At 45.7% G+C, this 24,933-nt stretch overlaps 1 long non-coding RNA gene across 1 annotated transcript in view; it reads left to right on the plus strand.

Moving 5' to 3' along the window:
• Nucleotides 1–3,869: 3,869 nt before the first annotated feature.
• Nucleotides 3,870–24,933, plus strand: part of LOC142574101 (uncharacterized) — a 29,847-nt gene continuing 8,783 nt past the window's right edge. Inside the window, exon 1 of the long non-coding RNA XR_012826417.1 lies at nucleotides 3,870–3,987. This is a non-coding gene — a long non-coding RNA (uncharacterized LOC142574101). The remainder of the gene's footprint in view (nucleotides 3,988–24,933) is intronic.

Genomic DNA, 24,933 nt, shown 5'->3' on the forward strand with positions numbered 1-24,933 from the left:
TGCGCGTAAGGGCACCACTAACCTCGGTGTGCTGAAACAACCCTCGGCTATATAGAAGATTTTCCCTGCGCACCAGCGACTCAAGTCAAGCCCCGCCTTTCGATTGAGGCAACTGCGCTTCTCGAGTCGGCTGCTTGGTTGCCAGCGCCCCCACTCGGAAGGCGAGGTATTCACGCGCCCTGTTACTAAGAATTGCCACAGAATGTTACGAAAACGCAGTGACCACAGCCGTCGAAGGGGAGCGCTTCCCTCAACTTTCGTGAGATGAAGTGGAATGCTGAGCGGAGGGACGTTCTGGAATCGGTCATACATAATTCTTTGACTCTTCTGCTGCGTTTGGCGTTCGTGGTAGTTTACTCGTCAAATATATTCAGTTTTCGTCGTCATCGCGTGACACCTGTTCATGTTTACCCGTACAGGGCCGGGGACAGCATGCTTAGTAATTCATTTAGTAGGCGAATGTTCACTGCAATTTGTACGGCCAATAAAACTATTAACATTGCTTCCTGTAGTTGTTTAATACCTTGCTACCACTATCAGTGCTTCGCATTTTCGTCGAAAGGGCCACTCTCTTTTATTAAATGCGTTCCTAATCACGCCCCGACCCATGCCCTCAAAAGAGTAATTCCGATCATCTACTCCGTGATTGCCGTTTGTGATGCTAACACAGGAGGGGCATCACTGACGCCAGCATTCTCAGTTGTCTTATAACAAGATTTGCAAGGCTGTTCTACTAAGAGCGGCTCTGTTCAAATTATCTACTGAAGTAAAAGCGTGAGCACGAATTATGACAGACAGGAGCACCGACTCCCCTGTCTGGCAATTCATATGGTGTGGACAACAAATCCCTCAGCGATACAAGGCGACCAGTAATTCAGTTTGCTCTGGACAGGATAGGATAGGATAAGATATCCTTCTTCGATGGCGCGTACACACAGTAGGGGATTGGCCAAGATTTGGATGGCATTAGGAAGACGTTTGTATTACAAAAAGTCACAAAAGTTTTATGCGGAATGGGATAAAAATAATGTATGATGACCTTGAGAAAATTGTCTTGAAGGAACTATGAATTCCTCCACGGCTGAGCAGACATCCATCTGTTAGTTTCCAAGAGGGGAGGCTCCCACAGAAAGGATATTTAAAATGAAAAAAAGAAATCAAACGAAGTTGCATGAACGTTGATCATGAAATGTTTTTCCTGAAGTAAGAAAAACACCGCTGGATTAAGAAGATATGGTTTATGGTCTCATCTACTGCACAGATTGGCCACAGAGGGGAAGGTGCCAGACCAGCCCTTTCACGATTAAAGTTTTATAATGGTGTTCGACAACGTAACCTGGTAAAAATTACTTCAGTTTTCGGGTGTGAAAGCAATTTTTGGTTCAAGGGAATAGGAGGTGTTGATATTCTGAAAAATTTGCTGTCACTAGGTTCAAAAGTCTAGAGCAATTGCATATCTTCTGGATCTAAGTAGTTAGGTAAGCTGATGCCGGAAGTAATGATAGTATAGAGACATTGACGGCCGCTCTCGCGAGACTGTCAGCCATTTCGTTCTTGTATAATCCCCTATGACCAGGCACCCAATGTAATCTAATTAAATATATGTGGGGCGGCGCTAAAAGATGAAGCGTACGCAAAAGGCTACTACCACTATTTGTTGTGAGCGATGTACGTAAAGGCAAAGAATCCGTTATTACGACTACCGCCGATATCGATGACTTTAGTTTACGTAAGGATAACACTACGGCTAGAAATTCAGCCAGAAATATGGATAAGTAGTCCGGTATCCTGATTGAGAATGACCAGTCTAGAGCAGGAGCGAAAACGCCAATTCCAGATTTTTCTCCACCCTGTGAGGAGTGTGTTACAAAGAACGTATTTACACCTAAACTGAATAAATGATCTTGTAATAATGCATCTCATATATTATGAGAGAGAAAGTTTGCATTGTATGCGTAGATGTCATCATAGATGATTTGTACTCTCTCGCACATGACAAATAGGTGGCACCTCCCAAATACGTACATTTAAGGGGTTAATGAAAGTTTGTACAAAAAGCACCTGTGGTTTATCAAACCGGGGCCAGTATACTTCGAAAAGTAATGCAGCCTCGGAAATGAGTATGTTTCCCAGTCTTCCAAATGGGAATTCGTAAATATTTAAGAATGTTTGCACCGTCAGCAACGGAAATCTGCACAATATTAGGGGCAACCTGACTTCTTGTTGTAACACGCTATTAGCCACAAACTTCGGTAATCCGCAGCACAATCGCAGGGCTTCCCGCTCAGTCAGAATGAGGAGGCGTAATTTATAAGCTGGTGCTCCAGAACACATCCGGTACACATCCCTATTCTAAAATGGACCGCACATGCAATTTACATATCATTAGTAGTGGGTCTCGCCGCATCCCCGACCGACTGTTGGGTAGCTTGCGTAGCATTCCAACAGATCTCACTCCTTTTTAAATATAGGGTCAATATGGCCCAGCCAACTAAGGGAAGCGTCATAGACTACACCTAAGTACACCGCCGACTCCACTTGAGCTATAGTCTCGAGACGATAGGATAACAATATGTTAACGTATTACTAGGAAGAAAGCCAATATCAAGCCTTTTCGCACGTTAACTGAAAGTCAAATCTCGTTTAACCAGGCTTCTGTGGCCTAGAGATACTTCTGCAGTAGATAACAGGGAGTGAGTATCACTGTCTCATGATTAGAAAACAAGGCCCGGCACAGAAGTTGGGGCTTCTGCCATGGAATCTTTTGGACACTTCACGTCGTCACTTTATTTGCGTAGTGCAGGTGCGGGAACATGTCAGAGATAATTCACCTATTTTATTCCTGGCTACGAAGCGTGGGAACGGCGCGGTCCCTCAGTCCACGCCAGCGGGCCCCAGTACTGGCCTGCCGCGCCCAATAACGTCCCGCCGAGCCTCGAACCCCTGCTCGCGCTCACGAGTCACGTTAATTGTCCTCCACTTCTTTGAATACTGGCTTCGATTGCGGATTTCCCATAAAAGCTATTGGCCGCGAGACAAGGTTATGCGGGAAACGCGCTAGCTGCATGCCGGAACACCCGAACGAACTCGAATAGACCTGTAGCAGGGCTATGCACACGCGTGCTGCGTTCGCATGCACCTTTATTCTTCACAACGGTGGCGCAAATCTAACGTTGCTTTGCATGTTTTCATGGTTGCTGGCAATATGTAAAAGGTCTCTAGAGTTTCGATTATTTGTAGTCGAGAAAAAAGCTTCCACACTACAAGGCATTCAGACCGCAGCGTCGACGGACAAGAGCACAAACGAGGGTTGCTTTAGAGGTAATGCGCACACACATTTTAGATACGCACAAATTCTCGTATAACATCTCATTAACGTTCTTGCCTGCCTTTATGAATAACAAATCACATTTATGTTAATAGCGGCAGTTAAAGACTTCAAAGCGGCTAAACTGCGGAGTTTGTCATTTTTTCATTTTAGATATGACAAAATTTCGCAGAATTCACAGCATACTTAAGCATTTATGCTTCCCACAGTTGCCAGATATTAACATTTATCAATGCAGTACAGTTCACCAATCACAGTGGTGCGGAAACCAGAGAAAATAATTTCTTCGTTGACACGTACTCACGTGGGAGGTCGGGAAGTAGCCTTTGATTGAATATAAAATGTGTCGTATACGTTCTGAACTGCCAAGGAAAGCGGGCTTGAACATGAATTCCGTAAAGGTGAGCATGCGCACTTTCTGCAGGAACAATATTTCTTCAAGGCATTTCTTTTCCACGGACAGTCTGATATTTAATTTCGCTTGCGTTATTGTGATATTTAGAGGTGTTTTGCAAGTGGTCTGTGGCATTAGTGCTTGTACATAAGCGCGGGCTGACGCTCACAGTTCGGTAAATAGCGCTGGCTCGAAAATACCTGGACATGAAAGTCTATTGTTTTGCATTGTTTTTCCTTGTGGCTGCTGTTATCTCATATTCCATGTAAGTAGACGGTGTTTTAATTACTTAGGATATTTGTTGCGAAAAAGATATTTTTTTTTCAGTCTGGGACTACTTATGCACTATTGGTTTATAAATATACGTATTAGTTCTTTGAAACCGTTCCATGATATTAACCTCTGTGACAATGGGGGCGAACTGCAACAAAGTAGAAAAAAAGATAAACATGTGCCGTGCATTGTGTGCGCGTTAAATGTCCCTAGTTAGTGAAACATATTCCAGAATGCCTCACTACGGAGTGTCTCATAACCAGATAGTGGTTTTGGCCCGGAATGCGCCAGCATTATTTTAATTCATTTTAACCTTCTTTCTTAGTATCTTTAAGCAAACACTCCTGTTTTTGCTGAGTTAGCTAGTTAACTTGCGCTGTTGGTGATAGAAGGCAGTTCTACTTGCCTCTCCGAACTCCGAAGCCAAAACTACTTAGTTACCACTTTTCGCCGTCAGCATGGAGCGCTAATTAAGTGCAAGTTGAATCAGAGAAATTTCTTTGTTTCCTTCATTGTAAAAGATTTGCGCGAAATGCTGATGACTAACGCCTTGTACAAACTGTCATATGCGCAGCTTGAGGGATAGCGAAGTGCGTTCTTTAATAGGCACAGTACTGCATCTAGGTCTCATTGTTCGGAGAACTGAAAACATGTGACTCTCTTGAGCTCAATATCACTGATTTTAGTCTTCATTCACCAACGTTAATTTGCGATTAGGCTAACAATTTCTTCCATTTCATGATGTCGCACGGCGCTTGCGCAATACCGCTACCGCGATTCCTTGAGCGGGAAGAAGAAGAAGAGGAGGTGGAGAAGCTGACGGTCTACTTTACTACTTGATGCCACTGTATACATTGAGTAAATACACTGTTGCTTTTCGTTTACCTGCACATAATCCCCGTGCCCATTTGGTGGAGATACGCTGCTTCGGACAGCTTACATAGGATCCGCGCAGCTGTCGTCACTTTGGTATTTTCGCGATGAAGGACGAATCGAAGAGCGCACAATCAACGGCACCGGAAACGTCAACGATCGCCCTTTGACGTGCTCGCCATCCTTTACATTATGTGGTACAAGTGACATTCACATTCAAAATTTGCTGGACTGCTAAGAAGAGCTGAGTCAGCACAACGACTACAATCGGACCGTCATGCTCGGGAACAAGGGAAGTGCAAAGGTATCGTTTAAGAGCCAGGAGGGAGCACTGGAAGGCTGGAATGCCTGCAAGAAAAATAAAAATTTGAGGACGCTTAATCTTCGCCTTTAAAAGTGGAACGCGATAGCATCCAAAATCCATCACTGCCGCTCACGCTTCCCGGCAAGAGGAGCGTATGCAATCGTAATGTTTACCGGGAAAGGCTGACCACGAACACTATGCACGAAAGCGGGCTTTCTGGTAGAAACGCGGCCTCTTGCATGGGTTGCGATGCGGCGGAGGCGAGCGCCAGCTGAAACTATTGCAAGAAACCAGACGTGCCGCTCCGTGGCCCCCGAGACACCCGTGCGCCGGCATGCGCAAATGGCGGACGCCTTGGCTGGTTTGTGAATAGTAGAAAGGCTGCAAAAGGGGTTCCTTTGAGTTTTCGCGTAACGGAATTACGTTTTCTCGTATAGTAAAATTACAGTGGGAGAGCTATCATGTTTGTAGGTTGTTTGTAGTCACAGTTCACGGTTTTGCCACGTATTATAGCTTGAGAAATTCAATTAGTTCAGTAAATTCTTTGCGTCACATAGAGGACCTGGGTATGGGTGGTTGGAAAACGTTTTCCCGAAACCACGTCCCACACCGACGCCAGATTTTCTGCGACACGGTCTCCTTAACGCTATCGCGTTAAAATGCGCAAAATGTTTGGAAAGGCCATCGGTTAAAGTGACGCGGCAAAGGAAACGCTAGCCACCCAGTTCCCGATTCTTCGGAACCGTACCTGTCCTATGTTCAGAGCATTGCTTTTTATAAGGTATGATGGCATTTACGAATCCGACAAGGTTGCACACGCGCGGAAGAGCCTACCGGAGAACGCGGTCCACCGCTTCATGAGCTGAAATTGTACGAACGTAAAAGGCGTACCTGAGGAATACCGGCACATTGGGCAGGCGCCAGAGCCGCTGTATTGAGAAGCCATTTACACGGCTGCCAAACGCAGCTGCAACGCCCTTGCGCGACGACTGTCGCCCTGCTTAGAACTGTCGCTCTGGAACCAGAGATCATTAGCGTGGAAGTCTTGCGAGCTCAATAGTAACGCGAGCCTTTTGTTGTGAACTCTCGCAGACTTTCCGGACCGTGGCTGCTGCTGCTGCTGTCTCACTGAATTTCTCATAAAAAAATGTTACGTTGTCAATGGTGGGACGCAACTGTTTTCGCTAGCGCAGCAGACCAGTAATTAACCGTTTGGTCATAATCGCGCGCATACTTCTATCATGCCAACGCCAACTATTTCATTGAGGTGGTCGCTACGTTTCACAGCATACGTAGCACGGGTGCACGGGAGCACATGCTAGCGCGGTAGTTTTGTTTAGGCGAATAGCGCAGGAATGAAATGAGAAAATTTAAAGCATTGGATTAACAGCTTCACAAAAGTTTCGCTATACATCGTTTCCGAGATGCGCGTTGGATCTGCGTAATTCTTTACAAGATTGTGTGTGCAATAATAAAGAAAATCAAGCTTTCCCAGTCGAAAGCACAAATCTTGTTGACGGACATAAAAACCACCACTGCAACACAAATAAAAACACTAGTAGGCTTATTTAACTACTAGTATGCATATACCTGTGGTGTTAGGCTGCTGAGCACGAGGTCGCGGGATCGAATCCCGGTCACGGCGGCCGCATTTCGATGGGGGCGAAACGCGAAAACACCCGTGTACTTAGATTTAGGTGCACGTTAAAGAACCCCACGTGGTCAAAATTTCTGGAGTCCTCCACTACGGCGTGCCTCATCATCGGAAAGTGGTTTTGGCACGTAAAACCCCATAATTTAATTTAGTATGCATATACCGAACACAGCCACAACCGTGTGCCAAGGCAAGCCCACGTTTCGACATGCGGCTACGGCGACCGTGCGCTCAAGAGACCGTCGCTATTAGGCCAGATTTCCAAGCCAGTAAGAAGCGCACCTAATCACTCCTTTCATCGATATACCACCGCATTTCTTATCCCCAAAGAGCGTTCTGTAATGATAACTACTAAGGTAGCAGTGGTATAGACGACGACTTGATGGCGGCGTTGACGATAACTACCTTATTTGCTCTCTTTGATCTCCTGTAGCCACCTTCGAAGAGTCAAATAGGTACTACAAATATTACTACAGTTTTCTTAGAATTTTGAAAAATTTCAATTCAGGTTTATCCTTACTGACAAATGATTTTAGCTGGTTCCAGTAGTACGCAGCATTTTCTGAGCTCACGTTGATGACAGCTGAACATCGACGCAAATAAGTGGTGATACCTTCTAAGTTATACGGAATTAAAAAAAATCGCCTGTTCCTTATAACATAATTTTAGGCCTTGAGTAAGGCTATACAGATAGGCGGACACAACTCGCATGAGAAATCGAAAGAGATCCTCCTCTAATTAAAAAATGCTAATTATCTTCTGAATTAATAACATTACAGCATATATTGCAATTTACGAATTGTACCTGATAAGATTGTAAGGCGTGTCCGCTTAGAATGAATTTCCAGAATGACGCCAGTTTGGACGCCATTCGCCGTAGAAATGCACTCTTGTTCGACTTACTTTTTAAAGTAAACGCCATAGTATGCATCGAAGCACAAAAGTAACTGGAAGGCCTATGTATTTCGTCCCACACTTTGGTAAATATTATGTCGAAACTGGAGGGCTCGTGGAAATTCAAGTGGATCGGTCTTGCAAGCTCACCAGCTACAATTCGTAATTTACAATAGGTGCCGTAAAGTTATGAATTAGGAAGGTAATTACTGATTTTGTGTTAATTACCTGCACATGTGTTGCTATTTCTCGTACTACTACTGTCCGCCTCTTCGAACAATCCAGCTCAAGGACACGACATTTGTTACCTGCAGCAGCCGATTTTTAAAAATTCTGTAAAACGTAAAAATGATCACGCGGTATAGTCATGAATGTTGCTGCCTATATGTTAAGAATGATAATTATTGTTTCGAGACATTGGTTTCAGCCTTACGCGAAGCAATCGATGCCATTTCAATTACTTTACACGCCGGAGTTTCTTTCGCATGACTCATTCCATTTTTCTGCGACATAGGTGAAAACGTCGCGCCCGCTACTTTCCTGTCCGCAATGCTATGTCATGCTGATAACGCGCATGCCGTTTGTTACCGGGAAGTACCGGCCTCGCAGCGTTAAAGAAAGGAAATGCAGGCAAGACAGATGACGTTTATCGATGTGTGGCAAGATACGACTCAAAGGGTGTAAACTTATCTTAGAGTGCAGCTTTGTCTAGAGTTTCTTTCTTCTAAAGTCGTGCTCAAAGGCGATGCAGACTACCCTTAATGACTGGACGGCATTGCTAATGTTCGCTGACTTGGCTTGCCTGTTTCTACCGACTGTTAATGAAGTGCTTCTTTCCGAGCAAAAAGGCACACAAAGCAGCCCGAACTATACTTTGTGCGAAAGCTTCAAGTCCGTAAGACAGTTGCGTAAACTACAGTTCTAAATATATGAAAGCATTTGCAAATAGCTGGGTGCTGAATGCCTGTGTCCGTTTTTTTTCTTTTCTAAGATTGAGTGAGCAAATGTTTGGGCAAAACACGGACTAAGGTGTAGGGCAAAAAACACTTCAATACACTGCGGAATACACTGCGCACCAGCTCCTCTTAAGCATTCTTTTCACGTTATAAAATAATTAGTACTAGCATATCCTTTATTCTAGTTTACTTTATTTTTATTTGTTTGCTCATGAACAACTGAAAATGCTTTATAAAGTATTATGTGACATACGCATTCAACACAGTGGCTCACAACCCGCAGTGCCGACAGGTTTGTTCTTTGTTGGCGTACGGACTGTTTTCTACAATATCTAAAGTATACATTGTCATCTTTGCTGAACAAATGTGAACATAGAGACCATGGCTTCGCTAAAATAAAGCAAAAGACAAGTCCGGAAGTATTTGGGACTCTTGGTTAATGTCGTTATGTTATGTTGTCATATTACCTTTAAAATGATAACTGCCAGCTTTATTTAATGTGTTTATATTTATTTGCCTTACATCGCGTTCGTGTTTAACATCTGACGGTGGCTGAATGTGCTGAACATTCTCTGAACGTAAGTATTTACTGAATAATTGCCTTCGATGCTTCTCATTATTCATTCATTTTGTTAAGTATGATCGTTTATTTGATTTTGTTTGCACATTTGTGCAAATCTGGCTTGTAAAAGCGCTGCCATGCACGTGTGCCTTCAAGCACTTTCAAGTGACTTGGAAACGCTTTTTTCTTGAGGGACACGCAACAGCTGTTGAAAATAAAGAAATGATTGATTGAAATATGCCACTGGGCGCATGACGTTCCGCTGACAAGTGGTGGGTGATATATCTGCCAAGCCTACGAATTGTTCACAACAATGTGTGGCAGCAGGATCTTTCAATAAACAATAGTTGTTATGTGTGTTTATTCTCGCATTACTGCAGATACATGGGCTCGTTGCGGCTTTGAGAGATGAACTTTCCGGTAAAAAAGAGGGCAGAATTCATTAAGCTGCGCTGTTCATACGCGTTTTGTATGCATACGCTAAGATTAGGTTGCCACCGAAGGGGCAGCATACTTATCTTACGGCGTCGTATGAGAGCGAGAGGGAAATAGAGCACGGATTAAAAGGCAAGGAAAAAGAAGCGTCGTCAACTGATAGCGCGATTGCACATCAGGCGTCTGTAGCTGAGGTTACAGTCTAGCGACCAATTTCTGCGCACTCGTTTCCGGCAGCTTCTTTTTCCTGGCGTCTGATACAGCGCCGACAAGGGCAATAGCGCTCCTGCGTTCGTCGCACCACCGTTAAGAGAATGACAGTGGAAGCGTCACCAGTTTTTCTCACATTTATATGAGATACAGGACTGATTAACACATGGTGACATATTTGGCATAGAAAAAAAAGGTCCGTCAGCAATTGCAGGCTCATCTGCCAGGCTAACCCCGACTGTAGCAACATAAACACAACCGCCATACTACAAAGCGACCAAATGTCTTTATTTGGATACTAATTAGGGAAGGGAAAAGTCACCGGCTATTACGATACTCTCTAATAGGAAATTAGAGTGCAGCTCTATACATGTTTTCATTTCGCGATATATTGGCTGGCGCGGACAATCTGTCTCGTGCGGTGCGTTGCAAACGGAGCGAAGTGTGGCGCGACTGCCTCACTAATCGGGAGATCGCGAGAGGCAGCGGTTGGGCGACGCGTGGGCGCGCTTCACAGCAGCCGCTGCAGACAGAACTCCGCTCATGCAGCGCTTTATTTTCATATATGGTACCAGTGACGTTATCGGTGAACAGACGATGCACTCTACTCTGGTGCCATCTCGTAGCCATCATCGCTGCAGAGCCCGCCTTTCGCAGTAATACACTTTTTGTCTCACGCTTTCATCATGCCCTCCTCCTTCACTTTCCTTTCGTGCTCTTTTCGTTACTGCCGTATTTCATTCCCCGCTGCGCTTGTTCGTTCGGTTAGGCCGAGGACGCCAAGGGACGCCGACGCCATGCGAAATGCAGGAACGGGTGCCTGAGAGCTGCACTAAAAAATCTACATAAGAATTATTTCATATGGCCTAAGGCTGGCCTACATAAGGCCATCCGCACACGCGCGTTCAACGGGATGATAGGTGATTGCGCTGCACACGGTTCCAGGTACGGTTATAATGTCGCATACAGGCTCAATGTCAGCTCCCTGGAACACCGTCAAGGTGTCAGTGAACGTTTTCTGTCGTGCACCAACCCACGACAAAACGCGCGCCGCCTTCACATAGAATCTCTGTCGAGGGCAACTGGGTCTGCGAAAGGCACAATGAAATACAAATGTAGAAAGAATCCTTGGCTACCTACACACCGACTTACTTCATACGCACTAAACATTTTAACACCCTTAAGGGTTTAAATCAGTTTGTTGCCAGACGGACACCCTAAAGGTTGCTGTTGCCTACACCCTACAGTTGGGGTGCACTTATCGCACCCTAGAGGAAGGGTGCATAAGCAAAATGAATTTAGGGTGTAACGGTGCTAGTCCACATTGAGACCCATCTGTGTGAGTCTTGGAAGGGTGTACACACTTTTATTTCTGGGGTGCATGGAAGGCAGGTTAGGCATTACACGCTTTCAATTACTACTATGTACAGCGATCCACGCGTAACTCTCGTGTGTGCCAGAAGATTCAAGTTGAGCTACCAAACGCACCGTCCAACAGCCGGCCTTGAAGCTTCGATGGGCATACACAATACCTATACGGGTGGATCACATTACATTTAGTAATTCATGGTGTATATTGCAAAACCTGTCTTCGCTGCACAAATACAGCCTTGCAAATTTGACACTTTTGAGCATATATATCAACACCAACTGTTACCACGATTTCCAGGTCCGTATAACATGCAACACACTAGTAAGACATGCTGCATTTTCATTAAAAATATAAATGTACTTATTGCATGCTACAATACAGAGTACAAGATGTACAGAAATCATATGATATCTAAACATGCACAATCACCAAACACATTGGTAAGTACAAGAACATGTATATTTCGCACAAACTTAATTAAAAATATATGTATTGATCAAATCTGTTTTTATTATAGAAGAAGCTATGTGTAGCAGCATTGAAAGAGCCTGAGTTGACTTCACAGTGTTTTGGGCCATATGAAATCATAAATTTTCACTATTAAGCTCCAATGGACGAAAATTCAAGTTTTGATGCCATGAAAAAAAAAAGGATATTGCAGAGGTCAATTAGGGAAGTAAATGAAATGCTGAGCAAGCACACAAGAAACACACCTGTTACTTTGTACACCAATCTCATGGCAAAGCATTATGAAAAGTTTGGAAAGTCGATGTAAGGCATAACTGGCCAACATTTTTGAGATTGAAACAATATCTTCAAAGCATAGACGTGCTTTCAGTAAGGTTTAAGCCAAGAGCATTACTGCTCATTTTCACTTTCCAACAAGATTACTTGAGCACAAATAATATGTAGAATTTTTTAGTGCCCAAATAGTTTTCTTTCTTTTGTGAAACGATAGCTCTCTTGGCTAAAAGTGCTGTGTAGCAGATTTTCTAATTGCAATGCCGGTTTCTTTCAATTTTTGTTTTCTAACCTGAAGACACTGGCCTGTTATACAATATGTGACTTGAAAATGTGTTCTTTTCTTACTGTAAAACGAAATACTGAACATGCCACATTTACTACTGTTTCTGTCCGAAGTGCAGTATTAATGGAGGCCGGATAAAAACAAACTACTGTTGATTAAACTATTTCGCTGAGCACAAAAGGTAGACAGTGTTTTAATATACATTGTAAATTTCTAAATTATTTGCACTTAGATGCGGTAATGCAAGATTAGGGCTAGCTGTAGCATATGAGCATGCAAATGAGCCCATGTGGTTTATTAAATCAGCCATACTCTGGTTACTAAAAACACCAGACGCAGGCACTTATGCATGAGCTCAAGTTAAATACCGCACTGTTAACATTTGCCAGCAAGAAATGGTTGTATCAAACAGTATAAATTTACTGAACAGTGTATATTGATTGATTGAAAATGAGAAAAGATACGGTACACATTTTAGCTGCAAAAATGCAATTTATGCAGCAAGTGCAGTTTAGCTTTCAAAAAGAAAAAATACTGTTCACGTTTAACCAGGAGGTTCAGGGACTCCATTCTGTGAGCATCTTGACCAATAAGTGCAGCACATGGCTATGCTGAAATATTGCATCCTGCATTAGCAAAATAAGAAGCGAATAATGAGAGCTCAGTCTGTGCAATTACCCGTGTACACTGCGGAAAATTTCACAAGGCAACAATCTTAACTATGGTACCGGGCACATTGCACAACTTAGGTAAACGGGCAAGACAAGTGAAAGGTAGGAGAAATTGATATTTTGCAAATTTAGGAATTACATGTTACCATGAACACTAAACCACTATGTTACTGTGAATACAACATGACACATACAACAGCAAAAGCAAATAAATTTACAATAGCCTTTTCACAATAGAAAATAATAGTGAATTCAATTTATACACTACCAACGACATCTCTTAACAGCAGACATTTGTCCAGGAGCGTGTATGTGACGTTAGTATAAAACTGTCATTATGAAATGGGCAATATATCTGTTCATTACACTTTATAAGCACTGAAGCTCACAACCTTATGGGATATGGCGCATTAGGACTGAGATGCACAAGACATGAAAAAATAATTGTGTTTACCCAACATTATTACACTAGGAGAGAAAGAGTACTGTTTTACAGAGAGTACACACAAAATGAAAATGAGGAAACCCCCACTGGCATTCTCGCTTGCCATGCAATACACGCAACCAGCCCAAAGATCTCCAATGCAGTTTATTGGGCCCTTTCTGTATCCTAAAATTTATTGTGTATTTCTTATTTACTAATTTAATAAGAATTGGCAATTTGGCATACTTCCCTGGAAAATTTAGAATGTGTTGTCAACTATTTTCTTTAGAGCACGCCCCCTTCTTTCAATGGGTTAGCTTGGCAATACGCTGACAAGCAGTATTCCTTTCTTAAAACTTATGATCCTTCCTCATGCTCCCAATTTCTACTGTATGCTCTAAACTGTGACGTCCCTCCTATGCAGTTTATGTTGGTCTGCGACTATTTACATGGTCCATCTTTCTGTAGCCTCTCAACTATAGCCCGAAACTTCTTGTCTCCTAAAACAACCCTCTTTAACGCCCAAAACATATTGCACAGCTACCCTTCACTGAGGGGATATATATAAGTGTTCACATATTCAATGAACCGCAGAGCCACAACCATTTCTCATCCTGTGTTGCCACTACCCGCATGAGTCGCAATGGTGGTGTATTGGCTACCCGCCCTCTCTCGCTTAAAAGTACATTTTGCCGTGTGGAAAATAACCACAAGCATTGAATTTGATTGAATGAGTGCTCCTGCGCATGTTTTTTTTTCTCGTCTAGTAATGGCTAGGTTCAACATGGTAAAGTTGTCTGAATGCTGTCTAGCCCCAACCAATACTTCGTGTAGTTTCAAAATTATGAAACATTAATTTTTCAAGACTTGTCCCAAATTAAGCACGAGACAGATTTTCATGATGCAAATGAGGAAAGGTTGTGCTTAGAGACAATGATAGGCCTGCTATTTGCTGCAAAACTGTGTGAAATCAAATATGCCTGAACTTTTCATGAGCAGCTATTTCAGCACAAGAAACAGGCACATTGCCCGCTGAAACGTTTCTCAACGCCCACGAGAGGTCCTGGTTTCTTGTGACTTTTTCAAGTCCCTTGCACTCTAGATTGCAATCTGGCGCATTTTGATTATGATACTTTATTCAAAATAAAAACAGCTCAAATTTGAAGGTTTTGAGATTTATATGGGAATAAATTAATGGTAGAAGAGTGTAATGGAATAAGGAAATAACAAGCTCATTGCAGACAGTAAACAAATATTCCTGTCCTGTAAATAAATTGGTAGCAGGAAGGTTATCCGAAATTAGCACTGAATGCACAACGAAGAATATGATGCTGCCATGCCCCATTCCGCAAATATTCGTGCATCCTCATTCCTCATCAGAAAAGAAAATCCTCATTATGAAAGGCCATCAAAAAATGCAAGTGTGTACTTTGGATGAGCAGTCATACCTGTACTATGCACTGTACCACCGGCAATATTGAAAACCACACAAAACTGCGCATGATATCAAGCTGAGGCCGCCAAGGAACCCCAGAGTTTTAAATTATAACTTGACTTATTATATTGCACTGCAACCTATATCTGCTTACAATATTATCTTCACAACTGTGTCCAAGACATCAACCATCTGTGCGAAGGCGAACGCAAGTGGTTCGCTCATGATGGAGGGCACCAAGGCTGGCATTGGTAAACTGCTGCTATCACCTGCATGAACTGCGAGAAACGATGCTTTAAGTTCAAGGTAAACAAATACTATTCGAACAAAAGACAAGATCACTGGCAATGAGCCTCGTTTGGTTTGGACGACAAAAGCGAAAATATGGACTTTGTGCTGCTTACTGAAAAAGAAGCAAGCCTCCTTCCATATGCTGCAGTCATGCATTAAGATTGTCACACAGCTGCATGTTTATATGCTCATATTCAGCTGACACTACTGTGCCAGCATGCTTTGCATAGTTGATTATTTCAAGTGAAATTGATTATTGTGTTTTCTTCCCGATTCCTGGCAAAAAGCACCAGCAACGAAGTAGCTTACTTTGCAAACATACTCACTTTTGAGGAGCGAATTCACACACACACGCGCGCCCGCACACACACACACACACACACACACACACACACACACACACACACACACACACACACACACACACACACACACACACACACACACACACACACACACACACACACACACACACACACACACGCACACACACACACACACACACACACACACACGCACGCACGCACACGCACGCACACGCACACACACACAGGCACACAAACACACACACACAAACACACACACACACGCGCACACACACGCACACATAAGCCTCTACCACATGAGCAGCTTCCCACGCTTGACACACTGCACTTCTTTTTATCCTTTGACACTTCTACTTCTACGGCATAAAAAAGCATTTGTTTGACCAACCCCAAACTCCTGAACCTACACTTCCAGATTAAACACTTTCTCTAGAGCCAGGGCAAGCCTTCTTGTTTCCACAATGCTCCAAACTGTAGGTGCAAATTTCAATAGGGCTATAGGCGACAGCTCTAGAAGGGCGAAGAAACTACCCATAGAGACCTAAAGCTTGTATGATACCTCTTAAGCACAACACAAATTTTCAAAATTAATGAAAGCTCCTGAAGCCAACTGCTATATGCGTAGAACATCTCGAATAACCTACTATTCACAATTTCAGCGAATGTCTACATCAACGAAAATGTAGGCTAATTGGAAATTCACGTTTTTAAGATCAGAATTAGTATACTGGCGAAACACACTACCAGATTTATTATTTATGCTCTGGATGTATCGTTCCTTTCACAATAACAATCAAGGATATGGATTCATCAGGGCAGAGGAGGGGAAAAGGAGGAAGCGTATACCTGACGCCTTCCGAGTGGTCCTCCCGAGGAACGGCGCCTCATACAGCAGTTGTCCAGCGTGGCTTGAAACCAAACTCGGCTTTCAGACGGGAACACTCGCTGCACCAAATTGGAAGTTTTATTGCGAGTAAAACTCTACCGACCTTGTGCAATACATACGAACGCACACAAAACGCACTAGCACAAACACACAAATATACGTACTCTCAAAGCGCATACACAAGAGCATGCACGCGCACATTGATAAACACAAACAAGCACACATACATGCAGGCAGACACGCTAACACGTGCACGCACACACAGCGACCCACACAAAACATGCGCGCACACGCACGCACACACCAACACGCTCACAAAACACGTACGCACGAGACACACGCAAGCACGCCGGCCCATACAAATCGGCATTACACGCGCGCACACACACACACACACACACACACACACACACACACACACACACACACACACACACACACACACACACACACACACACACACACACACACACACACACACACACACACACACACACACACACACACACACACACACACACACACACACAACGCGAGCTGAGCTGAGCGCACGCACGCACACACACAGACAAAGTTAGCCGAAAGCATGCTGAAGGCGCCCGGCAAGCAGCAGCAGCACGTGACCGCATCAGGGAGAGTCAATAACGCGCCGATTCTTTCGAAAGGTGGCAAAGCCAGTCGTCCTTTTTCTATGCGACGCCAAAAGTAGTCGACCAGATTTCACTTAAGTGCGAACGACCGTACTTCAAGAAGCCGCACTGAACGCACAAGAGAATCACATCTGTGAACGTTCAAGCGCTAAGAAACAAAGCGTAACTATGCACGCGCACCACGCTCGCATTGTGGAACAATATGAAAAACTCCCGATGCAGCTTTCTGTTGCTCAATACATGCTAGATAGGTGTTTTTGCGAGTATGAAAGAAGCCCACGAATGCATGCAAAATTCCCCGCGCAACCGGTAGCGCGAGGCACTTTGCGTGTATTCGCGGGCTTCTTTCACGCTCGGAAAAACACCTATCTAGCATGTATTGAGCAACAGAAAGCTGCATCGGGAGTTTGTCATATTGTTCCACAATCTTCTCGTCGCCGTGATGGTTTAGCAGCTATGGTGTTGCGCTGCGAAGCATGAGGCCGCGGGATCAAAACCCGGCTGCGGTGGTCGCATTTCGATGGGAGCGAAATGCAAGAAAGCCCGTGTCCCCTGTGTAAGGGGCACATTAGAGATCCCCCGGTGGCTAAAATTAATCCGGCGTTCCCCATTACGGCCTGCCTCATAATCAAATCGTGGTTTTCGCACCTAAAACGCCGGAATTCAATTCAGTTAAATTCGGCAATTTCCTAATTGACACTTTTCACCTAATTATAATATTTGATAGGTTCATTACTTACTAAGACTAATAATGTAATTAGGCGCAATGCAAAAAATACTCTGAGTATCTCCGAGCGTCGGCAAACGACATTGCCTTGGCTCTGTTCAGCTACGTGGCATTTCCATATTTTTAAATGTTGGTACATTATAGTTGGGACACTCTGTAGATCTACAAAATGAAGTTATGACCGTATTTGAAATAAGTCTAAGACAATGAAAGTAGCGAGAATGTTCTTGCGTTAGCTTATATTAACAGATTTTAAAAAAAAATTGTTTGAACCGCTGACGCAATTTCCCCTTTTGGGACCTTTGAGGTATTACACAAATACAAAAAAGAAGGTAATCAAAATCATAAAACCTTTTTCGGCATACATGCGAGCTGCATGTATGCGGAAACGCAGTGTGACAGGGGTATAAATGGGAAATATACCGTGAGTAAAAATCCCTGGTTCAAATTCTGGTGCAAGCAAAGATAGAAGGTGAAAGTGAACGTTGGTTTTCAGAAATACGTCTGAAAAAGAAGGCCGCACGTAGCATATTTTGGAACCACATAAAATTATTAGGAAGAAGGTCAACAACCATACAAAAACATATCCTAGACGAAGATGGAACAAACTGGAAGGGGAAGAGGCAATACATTACATCCGAGAAATAACAGCTGAATCTTTCCAAGGCAGTGACGAGGATGTACTTGCAGAAAAAAGACCATGAAAGAGACCCAGGTGGAAAAGAAGCTGGTTCTGACAAATTCTTAAGTGCACAGCCACAGGGCTAGACGACGTTCCCGTTAGGCTGTATAATGAACTAGGACAAAAAGTGAGGAAGCTCCGGCGAAAGCAGTGGAGAAAGCTTTAAAAATATACGAATACCAGACAGTTGGCGATAAAGTAGAATGAGCGTAATTTATGAAGGTAAGGGGAAAGAGATAGAATTCACTCCAATAGACATTTGGCCATTACATAGGTAATGTACAGGCTAGCAATGCAGGCAATCAAATTAAAGCTGCAAGCATGGGCAGATAACAATGGCATTTTGCGAGAACTTCAGAATGACTTCAGAATAGGAAAGGCGTTTGGATCATAACGTATTTGTTCTTACTCAGTGTATTGAAATATCAAAAGTGTTCTACACAAGTGTTCTACGCAAGTGTTCCACAACGTTCAACGCCATTCGTGTCGCGCATACATGCGATCAGATTACACAAGGTTCGGTGGCAAGAGACACGGGATAGAACCATCGATAACATTACAGAAACTTGATCTTGTAGGGTGCGAAATAGCGTCGCAATAGTTTCTCACTGATTGCTCGTCGGCGTATCGGGATCCAAACCCAAACGCGGTCCCCAGGCTGGTACTCGACGTAGGGTCGTCGGAGGTTGTGGTATCGGCTGTCGGTACGCTGCTGTTTCTTGATCCGTAGGCGGGCGAGCTTTCGGGCTTCTTCGGCGCGCTGGAGATAGGTAGTGACGGGAAGATTCTCTTTGTCGGTCACGTGCTGCAGCATGGCGTCGAGAGTCGCCGTCGGGTTCCTGCCGTAAACCAGCTTGAGTGGCGTGATCTGTGTTGTTCTTGCACCGCCGTGCTGTAAACGAAGGTTACGTACGGCAGGACGGCTTCCCACGTCTTGTGATCGACGTCGACGTGCACTGCTAGCATGTCGGCGAGGGTCTTGTTCAGGCACTCCGTGAGACTATTCGTCTGCGTGTGGTAGGCAGTTGTCCTCCTGTGGTTTGTCTGGCTGTATGGCAGAACGGCTTCAGTGAGCTCTGCTATAAAAGCCGTTCCTCTGTCGGTAATGATGACTTCTGGAGGATCCTGTCGCAGTAGGATGTTCTCGGCGAAAATTTCGTCACTTCGGATCCGCTGCCTTTCGGTAGAGCTGTAGTTTAAGCGAAGCGGGTGAGATAGTCCGTCGGCACGACAATTCACTTATTTCCGGAAGTTGATGTCGGAAACGGTCCCAACTAGTACATCCCATCTGATGAGAAGGTCGGTAAGGAGGCTTGATTAGCTGTTGTAATCCCGCTGGCCTTGTTGGCGGTGTCTTGCGTCGCTGACAGTCTCGGCATGTCTTGACGTAACGGTCGACATCGGCGGTTACGTGCGGCCAGTAATACTTTTCTTGTATCCTCTATAGCGTCCGGGAAAAACCGAGGTGCCCAGCGGTCGGATCGTCATGTAGGGCACGTAGTACTTCTGGACGCAGCGCCAACGGAAGAACAAGAAGGTAGTTGGCGCGGACTGGTGAGAAGTTCATATTCACGAGTAGGTTGCTTTGAAGCGTGAGCGAAGACAATACACGCTTAAATGCCCTAGGCAAAACATCGGTGTGCCCTTCCAAATACTCGACGAGGCCTTTTAGCTCCGGGTCTGCTCGTTGCTGTTCAGCGAAGTCTTCCGCTCTTATTATTTCAAGGAAGCCCTCGTCATCGTCGTCATCTTGCGGTGGTAGGTCAATGGGGGCACGTGATAGGCAAACGCATAAGTGTGTTTTCATCCAAACTTGTAGGTTACAGTGATGTCGTATTCTTGTAGTCTGAGACTCCACCGTGCCAGCCGTCCTGAAGGGTCCCTTAAGTTAGCTAGCAGCACAACGCGTGATGGTCGCTGACCACTTTGTATGGCCTCCCATACAAAGTGGTCAGCGACCATCACGGACCATCACGGTAAGGGCGGAATTTCGCTTGTAGCCCAAATGATGGTGAGGCATTCGTTTTCAGTCGTAGAATAATTGTCTTCCAATTTTGACAGCGATCGGGTAGCATAATATATCAACCGTTCAAATCCGTCTTTCCTCAGGACTAGGACGGCACCGAGGTGTCAGTGTGGATTTTGGTATCGGCGTTCTCTTCGAAATGTGCAAGTACCGGCGCCGACTGCATGCGTCGTTTGAGTTCTTGAAATGCATCGGCATGCGGCGTTCCCCACTTGAACTCGACATCACATTTCGTTAGATATGTTAGCGGCTCCGCGATGCGTGAAAAGTCCTTGACAAAGCGCCTGTATTAGGCACGCATGCCAAGAAATCTACGCACTGCCTTCTTGTCGATGGGCCGCGGGAAGTTTGCGATAGCAGCTGTCTTCTGCGGGTCGGGGGGACTCGAGATTTGCTGATGACGTAGCCTATAAACAGAAGCTCATCGTATGCGAAGCGGCAATTTTCTAGCTTCAGAGTAAGCCCTGATGACCTCATGGACTCTAGTACTGCTGCGGGCCGCCTAAAGTGATCGTCGAAATTTTCGGCGAAGACAACGACGTCTTCCAAGTAAACGAGAGAGGTCTGCCACTTCAATCCTGCTAAAATCGTGTCCATCACGCACTGGAACGTTGCAGGCTCCCAGCACAGTCCAAATGGCTTAACCTTGAACTCGTAGAGGCCGCCTGGAGTGATGAAGGCGTTCTTTTCGCGATCTCTTTCGTCGACTTCTATTAGCCAATAGAAAGACTTCAGGGCCATCTACGAGAAGTATTTAGCGTTGCAGAGCCGATCCAATGTGTTCACGAGACGTCGCTCTCGGTATGGACTTCCCGAACGAACACGGCGCAATCATCGACGTGAAGTGGAAGTCAATAACTCTGTCGGAAGATCAAGCGATACCGCCGGAGAGCCCTCATAGTCACCACGCCTTGATGTGCTCGAAGATCAAGTGAGCATCCCGCCCCGCTCCAGCATTGTTATTTCGGTTGGCACCAAAACACCCGCTGACGTAGAAGGCGTCATCAAAGGCGACCAAAGTCTACTGCTTGATTGGGAAATTTGCATCGCAAGAGGGATCGCCTGACTGCACGGAGGAAAGACGACAGTGTTGCTGACAAACTGCAGCCAGGAGTTCAAGCACATCAACAAGGGCACGACGATCGCATACGTCGAGGAAATACTGGAAACCAGCAATGCGTTTGTCCTCTCGGATTCTGCCGCATCTACCCCGACGACCGTAGTTCCCGAACCAGACTTCGACATAACTCCAAGTCTCCCGATGATTAAGCAACAACAGCTCAGAAGTCTACTTCGACGATACAAAGAGAGCTTTTCGACGTCATCAAGGATTCGACAAACACCAGTCGTAAAGCATCGCATAATAACCGGAATGTGTGCTCGACCACTCCGCCAGAGCCTTTATCGAGTTTCTACGCGAGAACGTGAAACTATAACGCACCAAGTCGACGAATTGTTGCGCGACGAGATCATCCAGCCGTCAAAAAACCCGTGGGCATCTCCTGCAGTCTTGGTGAAGAAAAAGGACAGAACCCTACCGGATAACGTGGATAACGAAGGTGGCAGTGTAAGTCCGCTCAAGAATGGTAATTCTTGCTGTGCACATTCCAGCCGGCGTTATGAAGTATCCTCCAGCGGTCCGTATTTGCGGCCTTCCCACGCAGTCGTAACTTTCTTCAACTGGGCGAAGATGGGTCCACTCATGACGGAGTAATCGGCTCCTGTGTCTACTAAGGTGGTGTCTGCGTGGCCGTCGAGAAGCACGTCGAGGTCGGGGGTTCTTTATTTTGCGTTACAATTATGCCCTGCCGTCGGACCATGGCTGCGTCGCGTTGACCTGTGGCTGGTACGTGGCGTCGTCAGATCGTCTTTCGCCGGCGTATTCTTTCCTTCCAGACTACGTCGGTATGGCGGCGTCTCGTTGAGATGTCGCCTAATCAGGATTTTCAGCGTATTCTTCAGTGACGGAGGATCTTCGTCAGTTTGACGAACAGCAACCGCACCACCATGGGTTGCTGCTTTTAGTTTTCCGGATATGGGCTCGCAGAGCGGCCCCGTGCTGGGCGAGCGTATGGACGGCGCTGTGGCGACAAGTAGCGGCCTGGTGACGGCGAACGGGACCGTCGTCGAGGGCTCCACTGAGTAGCGGCGTGGTAATCAGCGATGTCACGAGGGCCTTCACCTTCCAGAGGGCGCGGTGCGTTGGCGGCGAACCCTCGCAATCCCAGGTCGCGGTATGGGCATCGGCGGTACACATGGCCGGCTTCGACGCAGTGATAGCAGAGCGGGCGGTGGTTAGGGGCTCGCCAAATGTCCGTCTTCCTCGCGTAGCTGCGCTGAGTGACGGGTGGGCGTGCTCGTCGCCGTGGCCGTAGACGACGGAATTGCAGCGTTGCAGAGCCCTGGCGTTGTCGCGGAGGGGGACCATGACGGCGGGCGACGGCGGCGTAGGCATCACTTCCGGTTGAGGTTGCGGTGATCGTGGTTGCACCTCAGGGACATCAAGCGATCGTTGAACCTCTTCTTTGACGATTTCAGCGATTGAATCCACTTGGGACTGCGTCCCTGGGTAGAACTTCTGTAGCTCCTCCCGCAGGACCGCTCTGATAGTCTCGCGCAGATCGTCTGGAGCCAGTGATCAACTCCGGCGTAGCTTGTAGAGTTCGTGCGGCGGTCGAATTGCCGGTTTCCTATCTCAAGTGTCTACTCGATGCTGGTGACCTCGCGAAGAAACTCGTCGACGGTCTTCGGTGGGCATCGTACCGTTCTTGCAAAAAGTTCCTAAGACCACGCATGAGTAGGTGGACTTCCTTCTCCTCGGGCATTTCAGGGTCGTCGTGGCGGAATAGACCGCTCATTTGCTCCGTGAACGTCGCGGTTGCGATCGTTCTCGGTGTACGACGCTTGCGAATGTCTGCAGGAAGCGGCTTCGCAACAAATCCCAGGTCGTCAAGGCGGCTTCTCGGTTGTCAAACCACGTCCTGGCAGCGTCGTCCAATGCGAAGAAGACATGTCGCAGTTTCTCGTCGCTGTTCCAGCTGTTAAATGTAGCGACTCTCTCATACGTCTCAAGCCAGGTTTCCGGGTCCTCGAACGTTGAACCACGGAACGTCTGAGGCTTCCTGGGCTGCTGCAGCACGCTGGTGGACGCTGGGGCCGCCATTGGGGTGGACTTGCTCACAATCTTCCTGCCCGTCTCAGGTAAAAGTCCGCGCTCCGGGGGCAGTCCTTGACGCTTGCGGCTACCGCACTGGTTCTTGTTAAAGTTGGTGATGTCTCCACCAGATGTTACGTGGTAGTAACGGTGAAGAAAGCAGCCAAATTGGGAAAGACGAAACTAGCGTTTTATTGGGCGAACTTGTGCCCTCACAAACAGGCTACCCCCAAAGAGCGGTCAACAGCGGCGAACACAGTCGGTGATCGTGGAAAATCTGACCAGCGCGTCAAGCTCGTCGGCTTTTGTAGATCAGTTGTCGAATGTTCCACAGTAATCGCTGGGACCCGCATGCCTTTTACAAAGTTTTACGCCATTCGCGTCGCGCATACATGCAATCAAGGTTCGGCGACAACCGACAGCGGATAGAGGCATCGATAACATTCTAGAAACTTCCGATACATGTAGACGCGTCTTGCGCTGAGCGATAACATTTCGTGAACGGTAAAAGCGCCAACCCCTGAAAGACAAACGAGTTCGCCTGTCAATATGTGGCCTTCTTAGACATTACAGGAGCGTATGACAACGTAGACTGCAACATTTTGCGGAATATTCTGGAAGTTGAAGGCTGAGAGGAGGATTCTCTGCAGCTTTTGAGTGAGATTTACCTAGAAAATACCGTCTGCGTTGAATGGGAAGGAATGAGGATTGAGGAGAAAGTTGATATCAACAAAGGAATGATGCAGGGGTGCCCTTTATCCCCACTGCTGTTTATGATGTACATGGTGAGGATGGAGAGGGCGCTAGAAGGAAGTAATATCGGGTTTAATCTCTCATACACACACGAGGGTACAGTAGTAGACCAGAAGTTTCCAGGTTTATTTTATGCGGACGGCATTGTGTTACTAGATAACAAGCAAATTGATTTGCAACGTCTGGCTTATATCTGTGGACAGGAAGGCGATAAGTTAGGTTTGAAATTTAGCGTTAAAAGTCAGGTGTTATGTTATTCAATGAGAGCACGGGACAGTGACAATACAGGGACAGGAAATACCTCGGGCAAAAGAATATGAATACCTTGGTATGCGTATGAACGAAGGCAATAGATATATGAAAGCGCAGGAAGAAACCATAACAGTAAAGGGGAAGATAAATGCAGCCATAATGGATCACAGAGAGCTATGGGTATACAATAGGTATAAGGTACTCCGGGGTGTGTGGAAAGGTGTAATGGTTCCAGGACATACTTTTGGAAATGCCGTTTGCTTGAAATTGGGGGTACAATCAGGACTTGATAGTAACCAAAAGTCAGTGGTACGCCCCACATTGCGCACTCACGGGAAGACTGCAAATGAAGCTGTGCAGGGTGATATCGGCTG

Source organism: Dermacentor variabilis, chromosome 3, assembly GCF_050947875.1.
Source record: "Dermacentor variabilis isolate Ectoservices chromosome 3, ASM5094787v1, whole genome shotgun sequence".
Lineage (NCBI taxonomy): Eukaryota > Metazoa > Arthropoda > Arachnida > Ixodida > Ixodidae > Dermacentor > Dermacentor variabilis.